This window comes from Echinops telfairi, unplaced genomic scaffold (assembly GCF_000313985.2).
Source record: "Echinops telfairi isolate 266 unplaced genomic scaffold, ASM31398v2 ScPeMD7_6;HRSCAF=24_0, whole genome shotgun sequence".
Lineage (NCBI taxonomy): Eukaryota > Metazoa > Chordata > Mammalia > Afrosoricida > Tenrecidae > Echinops > Echinops telfairi.
The window spans coordinates 15,868,318-15,893,636 of record NW_022103902.1 but is presented as its reverse complement, the minus strand read 5'-3'; the positions used below and the strand labels follow the sequence as shown (position 1 = coordinate 15,893,636).

The window sequence follows — 25,319 nt, the reverse complement described above, 5'->3', positions numbered from 1 at the left end:
TAAAATTTTTCAATTTGACTTCAGAGCCACACGTATGTACCAAAGGAGCTGCATATGACTCTCAAGCTATAGTTTGCAAACCCCTGGGCTAGGGATGTGAATATCCTTGTCATTACACAGAATGAATTGGAAAATGGTTTAGTGCAGACATAGGTTAAAATTTAACACCTTATCATTTGTTCTCCCTTTTAATGCCTTTTAAGTTTGTTCTGGTTTTTATTATCTTCTGCTTTCTTTAAGAAAATTTTTTTCTATGTTTTATTTTGTCACTGTTGTTGGGTTTGTTTATTTGGGGTTTTTTTTGGGGGGGGTTGATATGTTTTTCTTTATATGAAATCCAGGATAGATAAATCTATATAGAGAGAAACAGGATTAATAGTTTTTTAAGATTATAGTAAGGAGTCCTGGTGGTATAGTGGATTGCAAGATGGGTTGTTAACTACAGGTAAGCAGTTTGAATCTAGGTTGTTAACTACAGGTAAGCAGCTTGAAACTACCAGCTGTTTGAGGGAGAATCAAGAGGTTTACAACTCATACTTTTTTTAAAAATTGCAGTTTGGAAACCCACGGGGCAGTTCTACCCTGTCCTACAGGGTTGCTATGAGTCAAAATCAAGTCCATAGCACTGAGTTTGTTTTTCCGGTTTGAAGGTTATGAAGGGTTTTGGGGGTTGAAATTTGAGGGGGAAATAGAGAGTTAATGAGTACAAGAATGAAAAAAAATTCTGAAATTGATGGTGGTGATGATTGCACAGATTTTGTTGGAGTGCTTAAACCTTTAATTGTATGGTATCTAATGATGTGGAAACAAATTTATTAAAATAAAATATTACATGTATAATCCTTAGATATTTTCATGACGTCATCACCTCATTCAATTTTGGTGTATTGTCATCTTCTATGAAAAACTTTTTTATTTAAACATATCAAAAATATTGGCCCTAGTGACTCTTGTTTCTTTTCGTAGTAGTTTACCTGATTTTGTTTCTCCCCATATTACTATTCTTTGATATTATATTGAAATCTTCCAAAATCAGATGCAATGCTGAAAGCACTCATTCATCTATGCTAAGAAATTTGGAAGATGGCTACATGACCAACAAACTGGAGGATATTCATTTTTTGCTCATTCTACAAAAGGTGACCCAACAAAATGAAGAAATTATTGAATACTATTATCAGTATCACATGCAAGTTAAATTTTGCAGAATATAATTAAAAATCTGTTGCAGCAATATATCAATAGTGAACTGCTAGAATTTAAAAGAGGGCATTGTATTTTGAAGAGGGCATAGAATTGCTGGCATCAGATGGATCTTAGCTAAAACAAAAGAATATTTGTAAACAGAGATATGTATAATTCTGTTTTATTGGCCCTGTAAAGGCAGTCAACTCTGTGGATCATAACATTGAAAAGAATGGAATTCCAGAAAAATTAAATTCTGCTCGTGTGAAAAATGTACATAAACCAAGAGGCAATCTTTTCAATAGAACGAGGGACCCTGTTTCAATATCAGACAAAAGATGTGCATTGGGATTATATCCGTTCATCATATTTATTTAGTCAGTATTTTGAGGAAATAATCTATCCAGATTGGAAGATAAAGAACCTATATTATTTTCATGACACAGCTTTCCTTGCGGAAAGTGAAGAGTATATAACATTCACTGATGAATATCAGCGATGCAACTTCCAGTATAGATTACATCACAGCATACAGAAAACAAAAATATTCACAATTTGACTGGAGAAAATATATTAAATTTGTGAAGTATTTCGTTCGATTTGGATCCACAATAGATGCTCTTAGAAGCAGCAGACAAGAAAACATAAAAACAAAAACATTGTATTGCATTGTTTTTTTGTTGCCAAAATCCTCTAAAGCACTGAGAGTCAAAGGTGTCAGCGTGAGGACGAAGATGCACCTGGCTCAGGTCGTGATCTTTTGAATCATCTCTTTTTATGGTTGTGAAAGCATTTATGTTTGGACTATGAATAAGGCATACTGAAAAATGACAATTCACTTTAATTATGGAGTAGAATAATATTAATTAATTTTTTATGGGGTTCAAGGAGAATAAACAAATTTGTCTTAGAAAACATATAGCTTTAGTGAGTAACGTAGCACAGCTTCAACTCACATATGTTGGACACAGTATCAGGAGGAATCTGAGCTTGTTGAAGTACACTGTAGTTAGTAAACTAGGGGTAACTGAAAAAGCGGAAAGCCCTCAGCAAGTTGGATTGACACAGTAACTGCAAAAAATGGAGTCAAACGCAGCAATGATTGTGAGGATTGGACCAAACAGTGTTTTGTTCTGTTGTACAAGGAGGTGGAATTGGCTAGACAGCAACCAAGAGATTGAAATTTAAGTCTGATCATTTATATGAGCATTGTTTCCCTTAATTAAAGTAATATGGACTGGAGCCACAAAAATATGTTGCATGACATTGAAGTTGCCGAAAATCAAAATTTAATGCATACTAGTTAACTTCTGGTATGCATTGATTAATACTAAATTTTTTATCTATAAATAGCTATAAACTTAGGTTATTTTTTTACTCAATAAAATATTCCATGCTCACCTAGAATGGGTCAAACATTATTCATAGGAATGAAAGTATGGTGGAAAAGACAAAGTTCCTGTCCTCCTGGCACTTACATTCTAGTGGGTAGGATAGTGGACAAAAATTACTTTTATTTGTGAAATGACCAAATTAATTTTCTCAAAAAGTGAAATTTCCTCCTCTTCCTCCACCTAATTTGAAAATGCTTTCTCTGCCATTTATTAACATCCCCTGCATATCCATGTTTAATAGTTCTACTCTAACTCTACCTAACAGATTATAATTTTCCGTTTCCTTCCTAACCTTTGGTGTTGCAAATGTAGTGCTAATCTTGAGTAGAGCAAGATTGTGCTCCCATTTCTGAACTCCAGTTGTCTCTTCAGGCTAAACTCACAGTTGTTTTGGTTTCATGGTGGTTTAAAGGACCCCTGGTTGTGGAGTGGTTACAAGTTGGGCTGTTAACTTCAAGTTCTGCCTTTTAAAACCATCAGCTACTGTGAAGGAGAAAGAGGAGGCTTTCTACTCCTTTAATCAGATATCGTCTCAGAAACCGCAGGGGCAGTCTTACCTGGTATTGTAGGGCTGCTATGTGTCAGAATTGACTATGGCAGTGAATTTTGCCTTTGAGATTTAATTCTCATGGTATATATTTCATAGGTATATATGTTTTGATTCCTTGTTTTCCCTCTGGAATGCAGCATTAGTTAGTCATATTAAAGATCCAGTTAAGTATAATCTTCAGATTTTTAATGGAACTTTTACTATAGATGTATGTAGTTTATAGAATCAGTTTATGTTTACGTATGTGTTTCCATTTCTAAAATTGCTTTTGAAATTTTGAATGGCTGGCTGCTAGTCTCTGATTATTTGTAAATAGTTCTAGATTATCAAGATTATCACTGAAATTTCATAGTATGTTTAGAAAGATCACATATAACATCAACCTCAACTTTAAATATGAAAAATGTTTTCAGTTAATTCTGTTTATATGACAACTGACCAAATTAGCTAAAAGATACATTTTTAAACACTTTATTGTGCTTTAGGTCAACATTTACATAGCAAATGGGAAATGAAATGATATTCACTTTCCAATTGATATTCATACACATATTGTCTTGTGGCATTGCTTCCAACTCCTGCAATTTATCAACGCTGTCTCTCCTGTTTCCAGGCATCTGATTTCTCTGTCTCTCCCTGTCGTCTCATGCTTTGTTTGGGGTCAGTGTTATCCTTTTGATCTCACATGGTTGATTGTTCTAAGGAGCCTAGTCTTCACATTTTTGGTCCGTGTTCTTGTTTGGTGGTGGAAAGTTGGTTCTACCTTATAGTGAGTGACCCTCGGTACAACCGAATGAAACACTGCCTGGGCCTGGGTCATCTCACACTTGTTACGTTCATGTCCAGTGTCGCAGCCACTGTGCCAATCGATCTTGTCGAGGGTTTTCCTCTTTTTCGCTGCCCCTCCATTTTACCAAGCATGATATCCTTTTCCAGGAGATATTCTGTCCTGATAACATGTCCCAAGTACGTGAGATGAAGTCTTGCCATTCGTGCTTTCAAGGAGCATTCTGGTTGTACATCTTCTGAGACAGATTTGTTTGTTTTGTTCGACAGGCCTGTGAGTTCTTTGGCTAGAATATGGCCCCAGAGTGTCTTCAGTTTCAAGTTAGAAGGCCTTTGAAAGGCAATAGTCTCTAAGGCTTCTCCAGTTTCTTTCCCACCAGTGAAATTGGTTATATATCTTTTCAGCTTTAAATTTTATTCTATTTAAAAGAATCCATTTTTTATTATGGTCTTGGTTACAGTGGTCAGTAATGGTAGCTGAGTACCATCCAGTTCTTCTTGTCTCGGGTTAAGTTGTAGTTCATGTTGGCCATTAGTCTTTTGGACTAATTGCTTCCTGGAGTATTTACTTTTCTTCAATCTCCTATGCTTTTTCAGGAGGGAAGAGAACAATTGTTACTTGTTAGAGGGTGACTCACAAGCTCTTAAGACCCCTAGATGCTACTCACTAAACTAGGATGTGGAACATTAACTTAATGAACTTTTCTTTGTTAATTGACCTAGATATCCCCTGGAGCTATGGTTCTTATCTAGTTAATATACTTACCCTCTTGGACAACAGCAAACTATTGTAATTTCTGTGTGTCAATCTATTCTCGATTTTTTATAATAATAGTCTCATACAATATCAAAATTATCTTATACTATTTGTGCATTAGCTGCATTTACTATTCTACTTATGCTATGTGTTAGGGCCTGTAATGTTGCTTCTATTTTTCTTCTGTAATCTTTATAGTTTGGTTTAACATATAGGTCTTAGATCCATTTTGACTTAGTTTTATGTGTGGTGTTAGGTTTGGATTTTTTCACTCAATTTTTCTGAAAATAAACATCCTATTTTTCCAGAACCATTTATTGCAAAGGACTTCGCTTGTCCCCATTTAACGGACTAGAGTCTTTGTCGAAGATTAGTTGTCCAAAGGTAGATGACGTTTCTTCTGGGGTCTCAATTCTCTTCTGTGGATTTATGTATGTGTGTCATTGTACCAGTCATGGTTTTTTTACTACTCTGGCTGTGTTGACACCAGGGACTTTGAGGCTGCCTACCTTGTTCTTCCTCTTTTGTCAGTAATGCTTTGCTAATCTCATATCTCTTTCCTTTCCATATAAAATTGGATGATGTGTTTTTCCATCCTGTTGAAAAATGTTGGAATTTGGATCTGGATTGTACTATAGTTGTAGATCGTGTTAGGTAGTGTTGATATTTTCAAAATATTGTCTTCCAAGAACATGATGTGTTTTTCCATTTATGTAGGTGTCTTTCTCTTACTTGAAGTAATAATTTGTAGTTTTCTTTGTATAAGTCCTTTACAACTCTAGTTAGATTTATTATAGTTATTTTATAATTTTAAGGATGATTGTAAATGGTATTATTTTCAAAACCATTGACTGTGCTTTTTTATATATGCATTTCCCTTTAATCAGCTTTCAAAGCATTTAAGGATATCCCTACTTAGCCTGGTTACTAAAATAGGAATCATAGCCAGGTTCTAATGCTAATGATTTGGGTTGTATAGTTTTGCTCTGTGCTCAAACAATAGTGAACATATGTTCCTCTGCATACTTATTTTTACCTTTGGATTTTATATTTATGCAAACAGCCCCACCTCCACCTGGAAATTGTAAGCTAGTGTGAGGATAAGGCCTTTGTCTGATCTTTATACAATTCCTAAGTCAGCTGTGCTTACCAATACATTATACATTGTACATCTTTAAGAAACCACTGCTAAGCAAAACCAAAAGTAAACAATTTTATAGTAATTCTTTAAAATATAAAAATACAAAGTAAAACTTTATTTCAAAAATTGAATACTACCATATAAAATGCTCCATTTTAATGACATGCAGTCATTTTAATGGTATATTTGTGTTACATTTTATTGAATGCTTGTACTGCAAGTGTACATCTGAATATATTAGTCCTTATTTTCTTATTTGTATTGATGATTATGACTATGGCTAGTCATAAATATATTACCCAAACCAAACCAAATTCATAGCTCTTGAGTCTATTCTGGCTCCTAGGATCCTGATAGGACCCTATAGGACTCTATAGGGCAGAGCAGTTTGTTTCTTTTTTCTGTGATGGAGCAGGTAGGATATTCAAGCCACTGATCCTTTGTTTACTATGCCTGAGCTTAAGCCACTGTGCTACCAGGCAATGGAACTCTTATCAAATTTCTAATTTAAGTACTTCATTTTTTACAGATATATAAAGAAGTGTGAAGAATTTCCCCTTGAGCCTTTAAAGACTGAAAGGTAATGTCCAGTTATGATTTCTTCAAAGGTATTATCTGCTTGAAGTGTTTTATAAATTTAAGGCCTTGGATTTACTACCTCATGACATTCCTTTGCTACGTATTAACACTTCAAACTTTTTTTATGTGTACCTAAAAATTATATAAAATAGAAATCAATAAAAGTACACTTATATCATTTAACAATACCTCAATCTATGTGATTATTTCTTTATACCGTCTTCTCTATATACTATATTGCTTTAAAAATATTTTAGAACTCGACTGGTATTATACCTTGACCCTTTCCTAGACAAACGATTTCAAAGTCAGTACTTATTCCTCTTTGGGGAGAGCTTAATAATTAACAATTTGAAAGAAAACTGCATTTGTTAGGAACTACAAAATTATCTCAATGAAATTTAATGGCTACTGAAGTCCAGAATGTCAGTCAAGAAGGTTACAATAGACTTGTGTGGCTGCATTGTGTTTTAAGAGCACCTGGGGATTGAAGAAGGTTTCATAGACAAGAGGGGGCTGTAATTACTTTGCTTCTCACATGCATGGTTAGATCTTCCAGTGAGAATAACATGGTAGGATAATTTATTATAGAAGAGTAAATCATAGATTACATTGGAGAGGGATGGAGTGGTGCAATCCAATCACCAGTTTTGTGAATACATACACTTAAGCATGTGTGATAGCTTGTTTTTAATTTCTTTACACCAGTGCACACCTCAAACATTCCGTTTAGCAGTGGGATATGTAAATTGTTGCAAATGCAGCAGCAGTACTTTCACCTGAATGTCACAACTGTCAAAGAGCTTTAAATCAAATCTCTATAATGTTTTTTTAACCAGCCAATCCCAAGATTGAGGAGCCAAACTCATGTTAAAAACTTGATTCCAAAAGCTCCTGTATGTCAACAGGGTAATGTCACAGTTTAAATTCACCTGCTTTCTAATTTTAACCTTTTAAGGATTTTATTTTATTTGACTTAATTATGATATTTTCTACAAATTAATGATAAATGCCTTGATTAATAAAACCAAATGTCAGAGAAAATGACAACTTGATGAAAAATTAATACTCGGCAATATTTTAAGTTACAGAAGTACTAAAGATGTACTCTTAAACCTCACACTTCATCAGCTCTTTCTGAAGATAGGTAACTATAATTCTCTTTCAACTTGTTTGCACAAACATATGTAGATTAATTTTTGTCATTTATTTTTCAGACAACTCCTGCAGTTGTATTCACTTCTGTTATAGATGGGAATATATTCTTAATTTTATCTCACATTTGTGCAATAATATTGTATTTTATTTTACATAATAAATGTATATTTTGGATTAGTTATACAAATCACGTTAACATTAATTACCTGATTAGCAACATATGTGTGTTTTTTAAGAGACTTTTTGGTGTGAACTGGTCTAATTGGTTATTGATATCTGTTAGATGTCAATTGTTTGGTTTTGAAAGTTGTTTGGTATTAAAAATTTTCATTTTTATATTTTAAAATATTCAGTAAAATAATATATATACAACTCACATAGCTTTTCAAAGAAATACTTATTGTCAGATGAGACTTTTCTCTGGTATTTTTTTTTTCGAGACTTTTTTTTTCAATTGTATTTTATCCTCAGGTATTGGTAAAAGTCTTGATTACAATGAAAGAGTTGTGACTTGCTCTTTTCTTGTAAACTGTTGGTTATCTCAAAAAAGCTGAACAATGAGTGAAATGGTAATTTTTTTAATTTTTCTCTTTTTACTGTAGTGATTAGTTGAAAAATAAACAGATTATCTTGTATTTTCCATTTTCAAAGGGTGTATGAATACTCTAATGTTGCATGGAAATGAGATTACATAGGAGTATAACTACATAGGAGTGTTGGTTTATTTTTATATTTCAGGCATAAAACTGACAAACAAATGAGGGGGAAGTCAGAATGACCTTTTGTGTGTTGTGCTTTTGTTTGGGTTGGTTGTTGAGGGAGAAAAAGACCCACTTAATATACTGTCAGTGAAATGGACTTAATCTGACCATCTGTTCATGTCACAACATGATGGTCATACCTATCAACAGAAATTTGTGCCAACAAATGTTAAAATTACTTGTGTTCAGCAGTATACCGAGATTTCTAGATCAGTGCTTCAGGCTTGCTGAAATGCGTAGTAAGATAAATAGAAATGTGTGTTGGTCAGTACCCTCTAAAGACAATACATGTGCATCCCAAGGGACATTTCTCACTGCAGATTTATAGTTATATTGCAAACTGGAGATGGCTTATGTTGAATCTGTTCTTAGTTGGCTCTAGGATTTTTTTTTAAGTCTTGCCTGGTTCCAGGCATCTACTCTGTACTGGCAGTTTGACTTGATGGGGAGGGGCCACCAACATTGCTGCCTTGAGTGCTTGCATACCTGCCCTGAATAATAATAATTCTGTCAGCTACTTAATCATTTTATTGTAACTTTATTGTTCACTGCCCAGAGGAGTTTAAGTTGCATTGCAACACAAAGCTCCTATTATGTTTTCTATACCTATATTTATTTGTACTCTTTGGTCTTCTTTCTTCCCACACCAGTAAATAAGATATACTTGCTACTACAACAGTTATTAAATTATACATTGAACAATATGCTTTTGTTTGTTTATTAAATTTTGCATCCATTCAGCAATTTATTGCTGCATTGAGCCAATTAACTTTTAGTCATTTGGTATAAGATGTGGTTAAATATTAATGGCTTCTCATAATCTATAGATTTTTGATACTTGAAAAATTAGATTCTAGGCATTTTGAGTAAATACTGGAAGAGAATATAATACTTTCACATAAGTGTCCATGAACAAAAGACACAGAATAAAACTCCAAATCATCTTTAACAACCCATTTACTTGGTGTTATTTTGTTTGATTCTAGAAAGAACTATATCCAGTTTGAATTTTTGGTTCCTGAGAGTTGAATTATGATGTTATGCTTGAATTAACACACATAGCGATCAGCTAATATTCTTCAAAGCATCTAAATCCTATGAGAAGTAAAGAGTATTAGATTATTGAGGAAATGGTATATGGGACACATCTGACCACCCCCTGCTTCAGTAAAGGAGACTCCAACCCCATACTAGCTCAAGATCAAGTACCTCATGGCGGAAGTCAGACATGCCTCCATCTTATGTGTTTCCTATGCTATCCTTACACCAAGTAATTCTTACATGACAACTGCTGGATTTCATAATTCATTGGAACTTACAGACAATTCTCATGATTATGGGAGTTTATTGGGGAATTTAACATTTATCAGTAGTCAGGATCAGAAAACATTAAGGACACAGTTATTGGTCACAGCAACACATCTCCTCAGCCCGTCTCTGAACCACGTGATAGCTTGGACTTTGTCTTGGTCTCAGCTTTACTGTCTCTGTGGTAGCTCTTCCTTGCTTTGTGGTCTCAACACCATGACTTCGGGTGCCTCTGTGCCTGTTACTTTACCAAGGGATTTTGCATGTGTTCTGCTGCTAGCTTTTCTTTATAGTCAGGGGGTATTTGGTCCCTGCTGCTGAAATGGCTCTCTTATACCATATTATATAGAAAAACTGACCAATACCCTCTATTAGTGTTTTACATACCCTGTTTTCATGGTCCCACCCAATCATTTGAATACAGAAGATCAAAGAAGAGCCAATGAATTTGAATTATAGTGTTAGTGAGAAATATAAAAAGTACCGTGGACCGCTGAAAGAACAAACAATTCAGTTTTGGAATAAGTACAGTCAGAATATTCTTTAGAGGCAAGGAGGATGAGACTTTGCCTCACGTACTTTGGTCATGTTGTCAGGAGAGACTGGTCCCTGCAGAACGAGATCATACTTGTTAAAGTAGAGGGCCAATGAAAGAGCGGAAGACCCGCAATGTGATGGGTTGACACATTGGGTGTAACAATGGGCTCAAACATAAGAACAATTTTGTGGATGGTACAGGATCTGGCATTGTTTCCCTCTGTTTTACATAGGATCATCATGAATTTGAACTTACTCAACTGTACTTAACAGCAACAGCAACCAATCATTTGGTAGAAGTTATAAAGAAATGGATAGAGTAGCCATATTTAAGCAATTTCTTTTCCACGCAATTATGTGTCATATAAGAGAAATAAAAACTAACATAACATTAGTATACTATCTCATAAATCTAATAAATTCCAACTTCAATTACTGTATTTAGACGTATGTGCTCTCTTCTCTTTATGTCTACAATATTTTCTTATGGAACTTCAAATTATTAGGAACTAATGCATTCAAATGATTAATGCATCTTCCCATACTACCCAATACATAACTTGAGTACTGGTAGAATGATCTGTTTATTTAAATAGGATATACTTATTTTAATTTGGGAGATAGATGAGGATTCATTAATTTACTTGGGAGAAATGTAGGATTGGGAGAAAAATAGGATTCATTTATTCATTTAGGAGAGAAATGAGGCTTTCTAGTCCTATAAAGAGTTACTGCCCATAGGGCAAGTACCTTTTTCTGTAGGGTCACTATGAATTGGAATGGAGTAAGGTTGGTGGTTTTGCTTTTAGTTTATTTCTTTCCTTTGGAAATATAGGCTCAATATCTTTATTGAGTAAGCTATACTCTTGAAATTCACTGGTGTTGCTCAGTCACTTAAGATTTGAATCTGTACAAATTAACAATTCATTTAATGCAGTTTGGAGCCTGCATGTACTAGTATAATTTCCTTTTCTTTTTTTTTATACACACTGTCATTTATTTATTTACTTAAAAATTTAATCATTTTATTAGGGGCTCATACAACTCTTATCACAATCCATACATACATCAATTGTGTAAAGCACATTTGTACATTCATTGTCCTCATCATTCTCAAAACATTTGCTCTCCACTTAAGCCCCTGGCATCAGGTCCTCATTTTTTCCCCTCCCTCCCTGCTCCCCCCTTCCTCATGAACCCTTGATAATTTATAAATTATTCATTTGTCATATCTTGCCCTGTCCGATGTCTCCCTTTACCCACTTTTCTATTGTCTGTCCCCCAGGGAGGAGGTCACATGTAGATCCTTGTAATTGGTTCCCCCTTTTCAACCCACCTTTCCTGTTCCCTCCCAGTATTGCCACTCACACCACTGGCCCTGAAGGGATCATCTGTCCTATATGCCCTGTGTTTTCAGTTCCTATCTGTACCAGTGTACATCATCTGGTCTAGCCAGACTTGCAAGGTAGAATTGGGATCCTTTTCTTAACAGTGTATTAAATCCTGTATCAATGGCTAAATTAATGACACTATCAATAGAATTATATTGTGTCTGAGGGGGATGACTGACAATATCCTTTATCATAAAAACAATAATGAGGCCTCTGAGGTAAACCAGAAACTTATGTAAGCCATAGATATGTGAATGGATTTGCGGCTTGAATTTAATTCTAGCCCCAATCTAAGAAAAGTTGTTCGTATGACATGGCCCTACTTGGTATTTGCTGTCATGAAGAGATCACTGAAGGGATGTGGATGCTCCAGCCAAGTGTGGTGACGAAAGCAGATGGCATCCTGCTATCAAAAAGAATAGCGCCTGGGGTCTTAAAGGCTTGTCTTAAAACAAACAGCCATCTAAGTGAGGGGTCAACTAAGTCCACATAGAAAAAGCACACCAGCCTGTGTGATCCAAGAATTATAAATGATAAAATCCAAATCCGAAGGAGGGAATGATATCACACTTTGAATTTTGAACACCTGGTTTGCACAAGGTTATGGCAGACAGTGAAAGCCCAAAATCCATTCACAGGTTTCCTACATGGATTAAGCCTTTGGTGAATCATCTCTGACCATAGTTGAGGGATGTGTATGTTCTTGCTATCAGACAGAGAGCACTGAAAACTCGATTATGGCTGATGTACTTAGGTTAAAATGTAATATTTTATTCTTGGATCTCCCTTCTGTTTCACTTTAAAGTTGTTTCAGTTAAAAAAATAAAGGAAATACTTGTGGATTAAGCCTCTTATGAATCCCCTCTGACCGTAAACCAGAGATGTGAATATCATGTAGAATTCACTGGAAAGTGGATTATTACACATGCAGTTAGGTTAAAATTGAATACTTTATCATTTGATTACCCTATTTATTTATTTATTTATTTATTTAGACCTGTTTTAAATTTGTTCTGGTATTTCCTACTTTCTTTTCAATTAAGGTTTTTTTCCCCCTTTGGCTTATGTTGTTATTAACATTTTTTGCTCTTTTTTTGGGTATGTTTTCCAGTATATGAAATCCAGGTTAAATCTATAGACAAAATAACTGGATTAATGGTTTATCGGGGGTGTGGGAGGGGAGGCTGCAGGGAAATGAGGAGCTAATAGCAATGTCTACAAGAACAAAGAAAATGTTCAGGAATTTGTTGTACAACCCTTTCTGATATGACTGAAGTATTGAAGTTCATGATATGTGAATAGTATGTCAATAAAATTGTTTTTCTAAGCAAGACAAACACAATATCTAAGAAATGTTGAAGATTGCATTCCATGCCTAAACAAACACTACATTCATTTTCCTAGCCTACTGGCCATTCTCCAAAATACCCAGTTCCTTTAGTAATGACAATATTTCTTTCTATTCTTCTAATGAAGTGAGAAGCAGATCCACTTGTTTCCTCTTTCAGAATTAGAGTGTATATTCTAGTACTACACAACATAGCTTTGTAATACTCTTCAACGCAACCAGCAACTAATTAGTGACTTTCAGAATGAGGGGAAATATTAGTTATAGAGTAGCTCTGTATTTAACAATGATCAAAGAAGTGTTATTAATATACCTGTCAGCATTAAAATAGAATTAAGCAAATAAAGGGCCAAGCAGTAGAGCTCAGGACTTTTCAAGGACCTTTTATATGTGGATTGCCCCAATCAAATGACAAAAATATTTTATTAGGTTAAGCGGGGTCAGAGTTAGATGTTCACTCATAAGAAAAATAACAGTTTTCAAATGTGTTTTTATGATTCAGTGATTTACATATGCAGATCTTGTTTGAGTTAGAAAGGCTTAAGTGTATACATTGCCCTGTGCATGAAGAGCCATCAGTGCTCATGTTGGGACAGCACCAAGAGGAATCAAAGTAAAGCATTTATCATGTCAGCGTATTTCCCAATCCAAGGAAGATTCTTGGTTTGTTCTTCCACAACAACCTACAGATTTATTATTATAACATTCCTATTATAAATTATTATAGTTGAATATCTCCTCCAGTACATGGATGGCAAATGACAAGGAATCTTACCTTTCCGGCTCATGCAATGTTTGTTTGCCAAAATATGTTGCGAAACAAAGCACTAGTAAATATCCACTTAGTGTTTTGTTAAAATTAGAGTATTAGAATAGCAGTTGTTATAAGATTAATTTAAACTAAAGAAATTAAGGAAAACATTTTTTTCTCTTTCCTGTGCTTTGTCTTTGTATGTATACATGAATGAACATCTTGTTTCCCACTCTAGTTTCTATCTTTCTCATCTCTCATTTCATCTATTTTATCTTATAGCCAGGTATTTTGGGGAGTTGTTTTAAAAAAACTTTTCCCATAAGGTAGTTAGATAAGTAAACTGATTAAATGGTGTACATATTCTCCCTACTCCGTCTTTTCTTCCCACAATCACACGGATAATTCCAGAGGAGAGAATCACAAGATTGGCTAGTTACAGCCTTCTCTCTTTTTCCTCCGTCTATCCTTTTCGTCCTCAAGAAATTAACTGAATACTTGACTGTGGTGATGCAGTTAGGTAAGCATTGGACTGCTAACCTCAAGGCCGCATTACAAATTCATCTGTCACTCTTCAGGGAAAAGATGAGGTTGCTCTCATGGAAATTTATAGCTTGTTGTTGTTGTAGTTAGATGCCGTTGAGTATGTTCTGACTCATTTCTGCCTTTTACACAGCAGAAAGAAATACTGTCTGATAGTGCACCATCCTCACAATTGTTCGTTCCTATGCCTGGGCCCATTGTTGCAGCCACGATGTCAGTCCATCTCAATGAAGGCCTTCCCCTTTTGTGCTGCCTCTCCATTTTACCAAGCATGATGTTTTGTTTTTTTTTACAGGGGCTTGTCTCTCCTGGGAACATGTCCAAAGTATGTAAGATTAAGCCTCTAAGGAGCACTCTGGGTATACTTCTTCCAAGACAGATTGGTTTGCCCTTTTAACAGTTCATGGCACTTGCAATATTGTTCTCCAGTACCAACATTCAAATGCATCTATTCTTCTTTGATCTTCCTTAGTCAGTGTCCAAATTCCACGTGCATGTGAGGCAATTGAAAATACCTTGGCTTGGGTCAGGTATACATTAGTTCTCAAAGTAACATCCTTGCTTTTCAGTACCCCGAAGAGAACTTGTACAGCAGATTTACCTAATGCAACTGCTGTTTTGATCTCTTGACTGCTGCTTCCATGAGGAATTATTGTGGAACCAAGTAAGATAAAACCCTTGACAAGTTCAACTTTTATTTCCATTTATCAAGATGTTACTTATTGATCCAATAACCAATAAGTTGAGAATTTGGGTCTTCTTTACATTGAGTCATAATCCATACTGAATGCTTGGTCTTCATCAGCAAGTGGATCAAGTCCTCCTCACTTTCAGACTATTAGCAAGCCTTCCTCTAATCCTGATGCCGCATTGCATGCTTCTTCATATAATCCAGCTAGTCTGATGATTTGCACAGTACACAGAGTGATTGGTTAGAGGATACAACCTTGAGGCACACCTGTACAGTATTAATGTAGAAACCAGTATTTAATGAATTTAAACAGTATCAAACTGTATTCAATGTGGTCTTCTATCCTCACATTGTCTCTTGCTCCATGTACATGTTCTGCATAAGCACAATGAAGTATTCTGGAATTTCCATGCTTAACGTTATCCATAGTTTGCTCTGATCCGCATACCAATGTATAGAAAATAAAGCACACGTAAACCTCTTTCAGATATGTTCTGCTTCCAGCCAAGATCCATTTGACATCAGTGATGATATTCCTTGTTCCACATCCTCTTCTGAATCTGATATGAACATCTGGCAGCTCCCTGTCAATGTGCTGCTGCAACTGTTGTGGGATGATATTCAGCAGAATTTTACTTTCATATGATATCAGTAATATTGTGCTATAAATTGAGCATTCTCTTGGGTCAACTTTCTTTGAAATGGGTACAAATACGGATCTCTTTCAGTCAGTAGGCCAACTCGCTGTCTTCTAATGTCCTGACATGGATCAGTAAGTGCTTGCTAGGCATTAATAGCTTGTTGAAACAGTTTGATTGGTATTCCATCAATTCCTATAGTCTTGATTTTCACTAATGCTTTCATTGCAGCTTGAACCTCTTCTTTCAGCACCATTGGTTCGTGGGCATTTGTTATGTCCTGAAATGGTGGAATGTCAACTAGTTCTTTTTGGTACCGTGACTTTGTAGCTTTTGCATCTTCTTTTGATGCTTCATACATCATGCAATATTTTTCCCATAGAATCTTTCAAGATTGAAGCTCGAGGCTGGTTTTTCTCGACTTTTTTCAGTTTGAAATATACTGAGTGCGTTCTTCCCTTTTGGTTTTCAAAGACCTTTCTGGTCTTAGAAAATTACTTATACTCTTTTACTTTGTCTTCTTTTTTTTAATACTTTTATTGGAGCCTCTTACATCTCATATCACAATCCATACTTTCATCCAGTGTGTCAAGCACCTTTGCACACATGCTGCCATCACCATTTTCAAAGCATTCTCTTGTCATTTGAGCCCCTGATATCAGCTCCCCATTGCTTCCCCCCCTGCCTGCCCTCCCTCACGAACCCTTGGTAAGTTATAGATTATTATGTAGATATCTTACATTGTTCTCCATTGCCTCCCACCACCTTTTTCTGTTATTTGTCCCCGTGGGAGGAGGTTATAGATTGATCCTTGTGATCGATTTCCCCATTCTCCCCCCACCCTCCCATAATCCTCCTGGTATTTATAATCTCATTGTTGGCCCTGAAGTGTTCGTCTCTCCTGGATTTCCCGTGTTTCAGGATCTTGTCTGTAGTAGTGTGCATGTTCTGGTCTAATCCGATTTGTAAGTGGAATTGAGGTCATGATAGTGGGGGGAAGGAAGCATTAAAGAACTAGAGGAAACTTGAGTGTTTCATCGGCGCTATACTGGACCCTGCCTGGTTCATCTCTTCCCTGTGATCCTTCTGTGAGGGGATGTCCAATTGTCTACAGATGGGCCTAGGCTCTGTACTCCATTCCCTCCCAGCCCCATTCACAATGGGTATGATTTTGTTCTGAGTCTTAGATGCCTGATACCTTATCCCATCGATACCTCATGATCACACAGGCTGGTGTGCTTCTTTCATGTGGGCTTTGTGCTTCTGAGCTAGATGGCCGTTTGTTTATCTTCAAGCCTGTAAGACCCCAGACATTGTATTTTTTGATTGCCGAGCATCATCAGCTTTCTTCATCATATTTGCTTATGCACCCAATTTGTCTTCAGCAATCGTGTCACAGAATGCCTGATTGTTAGAACAAAATGTTCTTGTGTTGGAGGAGTACTTGAGTCAAGGCCCAATGTCCATCTGCAACCTAAATTCTTAACATATAGATATGAGTAGATAGTTTTATTCCCCTCTCCTTATTTATATTTACATATGTACATGCCTGTATATAGGCCTCTATAAATGTCCTTTGCCTCCTGGATCTTTCCTCTATTTCCTTTTACTTTCCTCTTGTCCCACCATCATGTTCGGCCTTCATTTGGGTTTAATAATTCCTCACTGCTACATTGCCCTTGATTAAGCCCCACTAGTCATCCTATAACCTTCCTTCCATTGATTTTAGTTCACTTGTTATTCCATTGTCCCTGGGTTGGTTTCCACGCCCACCCCACCCCCACCCTTTCCCCCACCTCCCCTTCTCCTGTATCCTCCCGGAACCATTGGTCCCATTCTGAATTATTTATCCTGCCTATCTTATCTAGATAGACATGCAGATACATTAATAAATGCAAAACCAGGCAAAGCCAAATAAAACAACAAAGGAAATCAAAACCAACAAAACAATAACAACAGTAAAAAACAAAAACAAAATAACAATAACAAAAGGAAAGCCTCTGACAAAAATGGAAAACCCTATAAATAGTTCAAGGTCTGTTTATTGGCCTTTACAAGTATTTTCCAGTCGAGTGTGATGGGATGCCCATACTCTGTCTCCAAAGCCTATTTTTGGTATTCCCCGGGGATTTCATCACTCTGCTCCCCCTGCTTCTTTGCTGCATGCCCTCAGTGCCTTGACCCAGCATGATGGGGCCAGACCATGCGCTATTCTAGCACTGTGTCTCCAGTGCTGTCCCCTGCAGTGCCATGGTTCAGTGAGGGATGCCATGTCCCGTGGTGGGGCCGGCCCTATGGTCCTTCCTGTGCATTGTCTGTTCTGAGCAGGAACATCGTCTTTGGGGCTTGGTGGGCCAGGAATTCCTCTCCTCCTTCTCGATCCCTTTTCATTTCTCCAGTGTGCTCTAATCCGACGCGCCCCTTTCCCCAAGCTGTGGCCCCAGTGCTGTCCTCTGACGTGCATTCTTCTGAGGGAACAAGGTGTCCACATAGTTGGGATTGAGGCCGGCCCCACAGACCTCTCTATTGGCTCCCTGGTACATGCCAGTATGTTGTATTAATGTCTTGGTGCATTGGGTTGAATCTGGTCTCTCCCTCCCTCTCCTGTGGAGATATAAACAATACTCTTCCCTTGGGTGGGTTAGTGCCCTGCTCCTCCCCTACCCATGTCTGTTTTTTTCTTTTTTCTTTCTTTGTTTGCCCCTCTTATTTAGTTGGTTGCCATATGTATCCCTGGATTGGGTTTGGCCCCTGCCACAGTTGCTGGACCTCACCCCAGGGTTGCATGTATATAATAGCTTTTCCACTATGCCTCGTTTTTTTTTTTTTAGGTTTACCTCAGTGGACTCATATTGTGCTTGTCCTTTTGTGCTTGGCTTTCTTCATTTAGCATGATTTCCTCTATTTCTTACCATTTGGCAATGCGCTTCATGCGTTCATCACTGCTCTTTAGGGATGCGTATTACTCCATTATATGTATGTGCTACAGTCTTTTGTTGCATTCACCTCTTGATGGAAATTTGGGTTGTTTCCAACTCCTTGCAGTTATGAACTGTGCCACGGTAAACATTGGAGCACAGATGTCTGGCTGTGGTTTGTTTCTTGTACTTTGTCTTCTTGAACTGCTGAGATTGTTTATTGTGAACTGGGTATTGTCTGACCCATGGAATCATAAAGTTGGATGTGTGCAGCGATACTCCATTGTTAAATGGAAGTGGTATATAGGAGATCGGGCCAAAGCAGGACCTGAAGTGACAAGTAAACTGCAAGAAGAAGTGGCCCAAATGCCCACAGTCTCCACTCCTGTCACATCACTTTCTTTCTCTCAGTCTGCACCTATGGCCTCCTGTGGAGTTCCTTACCATACTTTAACTGAAGACCAAAAAAGTCATGCTTGGTTTACGGATGGCTCTGCATGATATGCAGGTGCCACTCGTAAGTGGACAGCAGCAGCACTACAGCCCCTTTCTGGTATCTCCCTAAAGGACAGTGGTGAAGGGAAATCTTCCCAATGGGCAGAACTTCGAGCAGTGTACCTGGCCGTTCTAAGTGGCCCATTTTCCAGCAGCAGCAGAAACCAACATTAAGTCTAAGATATGGGACCATTCCTTGGGGAGATCAACCAGCAACTTGGTGGAAGGTGGATTACATGGACCATTTCCATCATGGAGGGGGCAGCGTTTGTTCTTACTGGAATAGACACCTACTCTGGATATGGATTTGCCTTCCCTGCACATGATGCTTCTACCAAAACTACTATTCGTGGACTTACAGAATGCCTCATCCACCGGCATGGCATCCCCCATAGCATTGCTTCAGATCAAAGAACTCACTTCACAGCAAATGCAGTGCAGCAATGGGCCCATTCCCATGGAATCCACTGGTCATATCATGTTCCTCATCATTCTGAAGGTGCTGGCTTGATAGAATGATGTGCCAGCCTGGCTGATAAACACAAGTGGGATTAACTGAAGGGCGGAGAGATAAATGGCTCGGTGTGCCTCGCCTTTCTTGTCTCTCGCTTTTTGATCATTGGACCAGTGTGCGGCTGCCTTGCTTGTTCCGTGCCTGAATTTACAGGCTACACTACCTGTGGGATGCCTAGCCTGTGAACTGTGTTGCTATAAGAAGAGATCCCTTTAAGACATCTCTGGAGCTGGGGACTGGCGGTTGGTGACCTGGCTGACAGTTGGTGACCTGCCTTGTGATTGGCTGCTGTGCTGAGATAGTCTAGCTCTCTATATAGAGGAAGACCTGGCAGCTCTGTAGACTTGAAGGACTGCTAGTGTCTCACAACTCTCTCTCACGGGAGTGAGTTGCACGGAGCCACTGGTACTGCTTTATAATTTAACTGTTCATTTCCTGTATCATCTATCTCTATCTATCTATCTATCTATCTATCTATCTATCTATCTATCTATCTATCTATCTAATCTATCATCTATCATCTATCTGTATATAATTTAACACTTCATTTCTTGTGTTATATATAGCTAATTATCTTTATAAATAAATATATAAAATTATCAGCAATCTGTTTTTACCTCTTTAGAGAACCCTGTCTAACACAGTTGCCCTTTGAAATAGTCTGTTCAGCTCTTTGACTTCATCATTTCTTCCATTTGGTTTAACTAGTCTCTTCCGATAAGCACTTGGATCCTTTCTGTCTTTATTGTCTTTTTATTGACCTTTTGCTGTCTTCATGAAATATGTTCTTGATGGGATACTGTGACTTGGAATAGATTTGATGGCAGTGGTTCATGTTTGGTGCCAAGCACGTGGCACATGTTAAGTATAGCCAAGGAACAAGGAGAAGCTGTTCTTGTCCTTGCAGAATTTATGGTCTTCTTGGGAGTATAGATATTAAACCATTGTGCATGACAGACAAATGTTTAATTTATATATAATTACAAACATAAATAAATGATCTTTTCTCTAGCTTTATCAATTTTGATACGGGTTTAGGAAATTTGATCTACACTGGAGAAATTATCTTTAATGGCCTGCCTTCTTAATATTGGATTGCTTCTAGACTCAATAATTGCAAAGAGACCAAATTATTTCAAATTGTGTCTTAAATGGTAGATAGCTTTTAGATGAAAGTAGGCAAAATAGTATTTGCTTCAAAATTGAGTAATAAAGATAGCAATTTTAAACACCTAATTTAGTATATATGATATTGATAGTAATTTTGGTATTTTCAAATACCAAAGTTTGAAATCTTAGGAATTTCTAGTATTTGTTTAATCACAGAAGAATAGTAATTTCCTTTAAAGCTTGTTTATTAGTATTTCAGTTAATCTGTAAATTAATTTTCCGTAGTCCTGAATAAAAGGCTATGGACATCAATTATGTTTCATTCTTTATTAGACATGTGTGAAAAATTTTTCTTTCTGATCATATTTTTTATTATGCAATCTTTTGGACATATGTATTATTTGGCATTCCAGTCTTACATGGTCATTCAGTGGCATTTCAAATCATTATACTGGAATTTAGCCTTGTTCTGTAAAGTCAGTTTGTTTTTTTTATCAACTATATACTTGGTTATACATTTTTTTACTCTTGAAAAGATTTTGTATGCATAGAGTGCATAGTAGATAGATTTGTCAAATTATTCACAGATAACCAGTTTTTAAAGTTATAATTTAGGCTATAACCTCTCAAACTGTGAATTACAAAGTTTGACCCTTTGGTTCATGGTTTGACACAACAGCCATTAATTATAGTTTTTAAAGGACATTTTATTTCAGTTAGAATATGTGGTATGAAAACAATTTAAGGATTTTTCCTTTAACTTTCAAAAACAGATGCTAAAAATGCAAATTAATGTAGGTATATAAGAATAAGTAGCTCACAGGTCTATGCATATTATTTATATTGGAACATAATTTATATATTTTTATAGCAATACATTAGGTCCCTTATACTACCCATAGGGTCTTTATATAATAAATTGTAAGTTAATAATCATATAATACTTATTTTATATACTTCATACCTCTGAGACCAGGATTAGATGTCTTTTTTAGATCAAGGAGACTTCAAAAAGTTCATGGAAAAGTTGGAATTGAAAAATAAGGGAATTTTCCTACACGTTTTTGAAGCCCCCTAGTGTATTTATGAGAGTGAGAGCAACTCAATTATGTTCTGAGTCTTGGCTTTTCTTGAGCAAGAGCTACAGGAGTAAGTGCCTCTGAATACCTAATGTAATTTGAATTTCCCGAAGAGCATTAGAAGTGGCATGGTGTGGCAAAACATGAATTGGTTAAGTGGCCTTTGCAAGTGTGCACAGTTCAGGGTTCTCAGAGGGAACATTTGTGGTACAAAGGCCAGTGTATGTAAGCGCAAAAAGACATCCAGATGTGTGAATACTTTGCTGATATTTAACAGCATTTGAAAAGAGGAATTTAGTCTACATTTTATTGGATAAAGAGAAACATCTACATATAACTGAAAATATCTCAGTATGCAAGATCATACATAGCTTTTTGTTAAACAAAAAGCTAATGATATTTACATAATTTCTTCACTTCTAAAGCTGGATTTCTCATTTTTAACCAAACCCTACTCTTTGTTGCTATGTTCACGAAATTAAATCAAAATATTATAGAGAAATTAATTTTAAAAAATGGTTGTTTGCTTTTCTTAAAGGTATATAACTGACTTTTTCAGAAATGGTTAACTTGATTTTATTCAACATTTCTAGGTTAAGAAAACATGGTACATTTCATAACAAACTGCTAGTAATTTAGGCAAAGAAGTGGAGTACAAAGAATTGTTAAGGAAAGTGATTCTTATATTGGAGGACATGTTTAATAGTATTAGTACTAAGCCTTTTCCCTATGAAAAATATTTCAAACATGTATGAGTGGATTACTTTGAAATATTTTTAAACATTTACATCATGGAAACAGTGTTATTTAAGTTTCAGAATTATATTAGAACCTTAGTTAACCCTTGAACTTCAAGTGGTATCTGCCACTAGTAAGTTGCTGTACTTTTGAAGTGTCTTCTTGATAATTTTTCTGAATTTTTACTTTGATTCTTCAACTTGGGCCGTTCCTCGTACTCTTTGTACTGGAAATAGCATTATATTCTTGGTTAGATTTGAGTTTCATTTTAGTTCCACCGTTTGCTTCGGTTGAGGCAAGTTATTTTATTTCTGGGAGTCTTGGCTACTCACTTGTAAGAGAGAAATAGAAAAACATATATGTCCCTTAAGCAAGCCAGAAGGAAAATGCTTGTGTCTTAGAGTTCTGATGCTTGCTAGCTGATTTCATTTCAACAGATGTTCTCCGTTTCTCAACATAGTAAACTATTTCCATTGGATGACTCCCATGTTTCTGATGGTTTCACTGTACTGTCCTCCTGTCTCCTCATATGCCTTTTCTTCTTCTTTCCTCATTCACAGCCTAGTCCCTCTCTCTCCCTAACATGTTCATGTCCACTGTCACCACTGGAGTTTCCCTCTCACCACCACGAAACTGGAGGGAAGGAGATGATTCCCCACGGGGAAATTCGTGAGACATTATGTTACGAAAGGGAAATTGATGTTCTAAAAAGCACAGATATTCATCATGGCCATGTGTCTAGTCATTTCTAAAATACTATTAAAACAGGATCTAAGCAACAGAAAGCCTTTTTCTTATTAAGTGTGTGTTTGGATTGTATTGTTTTCCTTTTAAGTCCATTAGTTTGTGGGTTTTAAAAAAATGATTTGCCTCATTTTTTTCTCCATAAAAGCAAAAGTAAAGTCTGGATGCAATAACTAAAGGTAGAATTTTCAAAAGGCAGAAAAGCTCTGAAATTAATTGTAAGCAAATTTTTATTTTACCAAGTACATTTAATCATGCACAGATTTCCCAGAATGCTTTGGGGTATGAATCCAACTTCTTTACACTCCAGCTTCCATTTACATAATGGTTCAGTCTTTGGATTGGATATATTTTTCACCCCATAGGGGAAAAAATCTAAGCCTTTGATCTAAATATAAAGGGTAATGTGTTACCAAATACATATGGAACCTTTAAAAATAGTTTTTAGAGATTAATAGGTTTAGAGAAATTTTATTTTCTACAACTTGTCTTTGTTGAAGTAAAGATTCTTCTTTAACATCCCTTGTTTCTTATATTACTTAAGGCTTAATGGCAGGATGAGACTGAAAGTTCTTAATTTCATCTCAATCCCAATTTGCAGATATTTCACTCCTCCACTCTCTGCCCCCATACTTTATTCACTTTCCTACATGCACTTTTCTTTCTATTCAGACTGCAATATTTTCTACATTTTATACATGGACTCCCTGGGCAATACAAACAGTTAATGCCCTCAGCTGAAATTAAAATTTGGGGGCTTTGAACCTACCCAGATGAGCCTTGAAAGACAGACCTGGCTATCTTGTTCTGAAAAACCAGCCATTACCAGTCTTAGGAAGCACAATTCTGCATTGACTTATCCAAATGCAGATCGACTCCCTGGCTACTGATGTATGTGCTGCCAAGCTTTGTGTCTTTGTTGTTACTGTTCACTCTGTATACTTTGCCCTTTTTACTCCGGAAAAAAAGTACTGTCTTTCCTAGTGGAGGCTTTGTTTACCTTCTAATACAGAATCAATGATTCTTTTCTCAAAAACACCACAAACCCGATTGTTGAGTAGATTCTAACTTGGGGAGGGAGACCTTTACCCAGCATCCCCACTCCTATCTGTCTTTCATTTTTGTGCTTAGGTCAGATACAAACCCACTGCTGTCGTATGAATTCTGACTTCCAGCATCCCTGTAGAAGAGTGGCACTCTCTCAGAGAGTCCCCCAGGCTGTGACTTTTATGGAAACTGATTGTCACCTCTTTCTCCACTGAAGTGGTTTGTGACTTGGAACCATCATCCTTTTCGTTAGCAGCTGAGTGCTTCACTATGGCACCAGTAGAGCAGAAATGGACCAGGGACTCAATGCATGTTTACTGACTTGGCTAATCTATCAGTAGATGAGAAAACAACAACACATTTTCAATTGTTTCTATTTAAAATTGTAGAATTTATCTACAACATAAAGAGATTCTTTTATGTATATATATTACATACATCAACATCAAAAAGAGATTATTTTAGATATATGTATATGAAATCTCAGTACTGAGCTTCCCTGCATGATTTCCTTAAGGACTAGATGTGTGTTTGAGGGCCTATTTTTTTTTAAATTTTTAAATCATTTTATTGGGGGCTCATACAGCTCCTATCACAATCCATCCATCCATCCATTGTATCAAGCACATTTGTACATATGTTGCCATCATTATTTTCAAAACATTTTCTACTCGAGCCCTTGGTATCAGAACATTTACCCCCTCCCTCACCCTCCCTCCATCATGTACCCTTGATAATTTTTAAATGTTTTTTTCATGTCTTTTTGTTTCTTTGTTTGTTTTTTTAATCATTTTATTAGGGGCTCATACAACTCTTATCACAATCTAAAGCACATTTGTACATTTATTGCCCTCATCATACTCAAAACATTTGCTCTCCACTTAAGCATCAGGTCCTCATTTTTCCCCTCCCTGCCTGTTTCCTCCTCCCTCATGAGCCCTTGATAATTTATAAATTATTATTTTGTCATATCTTGCCCTGTCCAACGTCTCCCTTCACCCTTCTCCACTCAATTTTTCTGTTGTCCGTCCCCCAGGGAGGAGGATGCTTGTAATCCATTCCCTCTTTCCAACCCACTCTCCCTCTACCCTCCCAGTATCGCCACTCACACCACTGGTCCTGAAGGGATCATCCGCCCTGGATTCCCTGTGTTTCC

At 36.6% G+C, this 25,319-nt stretch overlaps 1 long non-coding RNA gene across 1 annotated transcript in view; it reads left to right on the top strand.

Moving 5' to 3' along the window:
* LOC123521241 overlaps nt 1-25,319 on the top strand; it is a 209,888-nt gene that overhangs the window by 139,488 nt on the left and 45,081 nt on the right. The window contains exon 3 of the long non-coding RNA XR_006679713.1: nt 6,343-6,393. This is a non-coding gene — a long non-coding RNA (uncharacterized LOC123521241). The remainder of the gene's footprint in view (nt 1-6,342; nt 6,394-25,319) is intronic.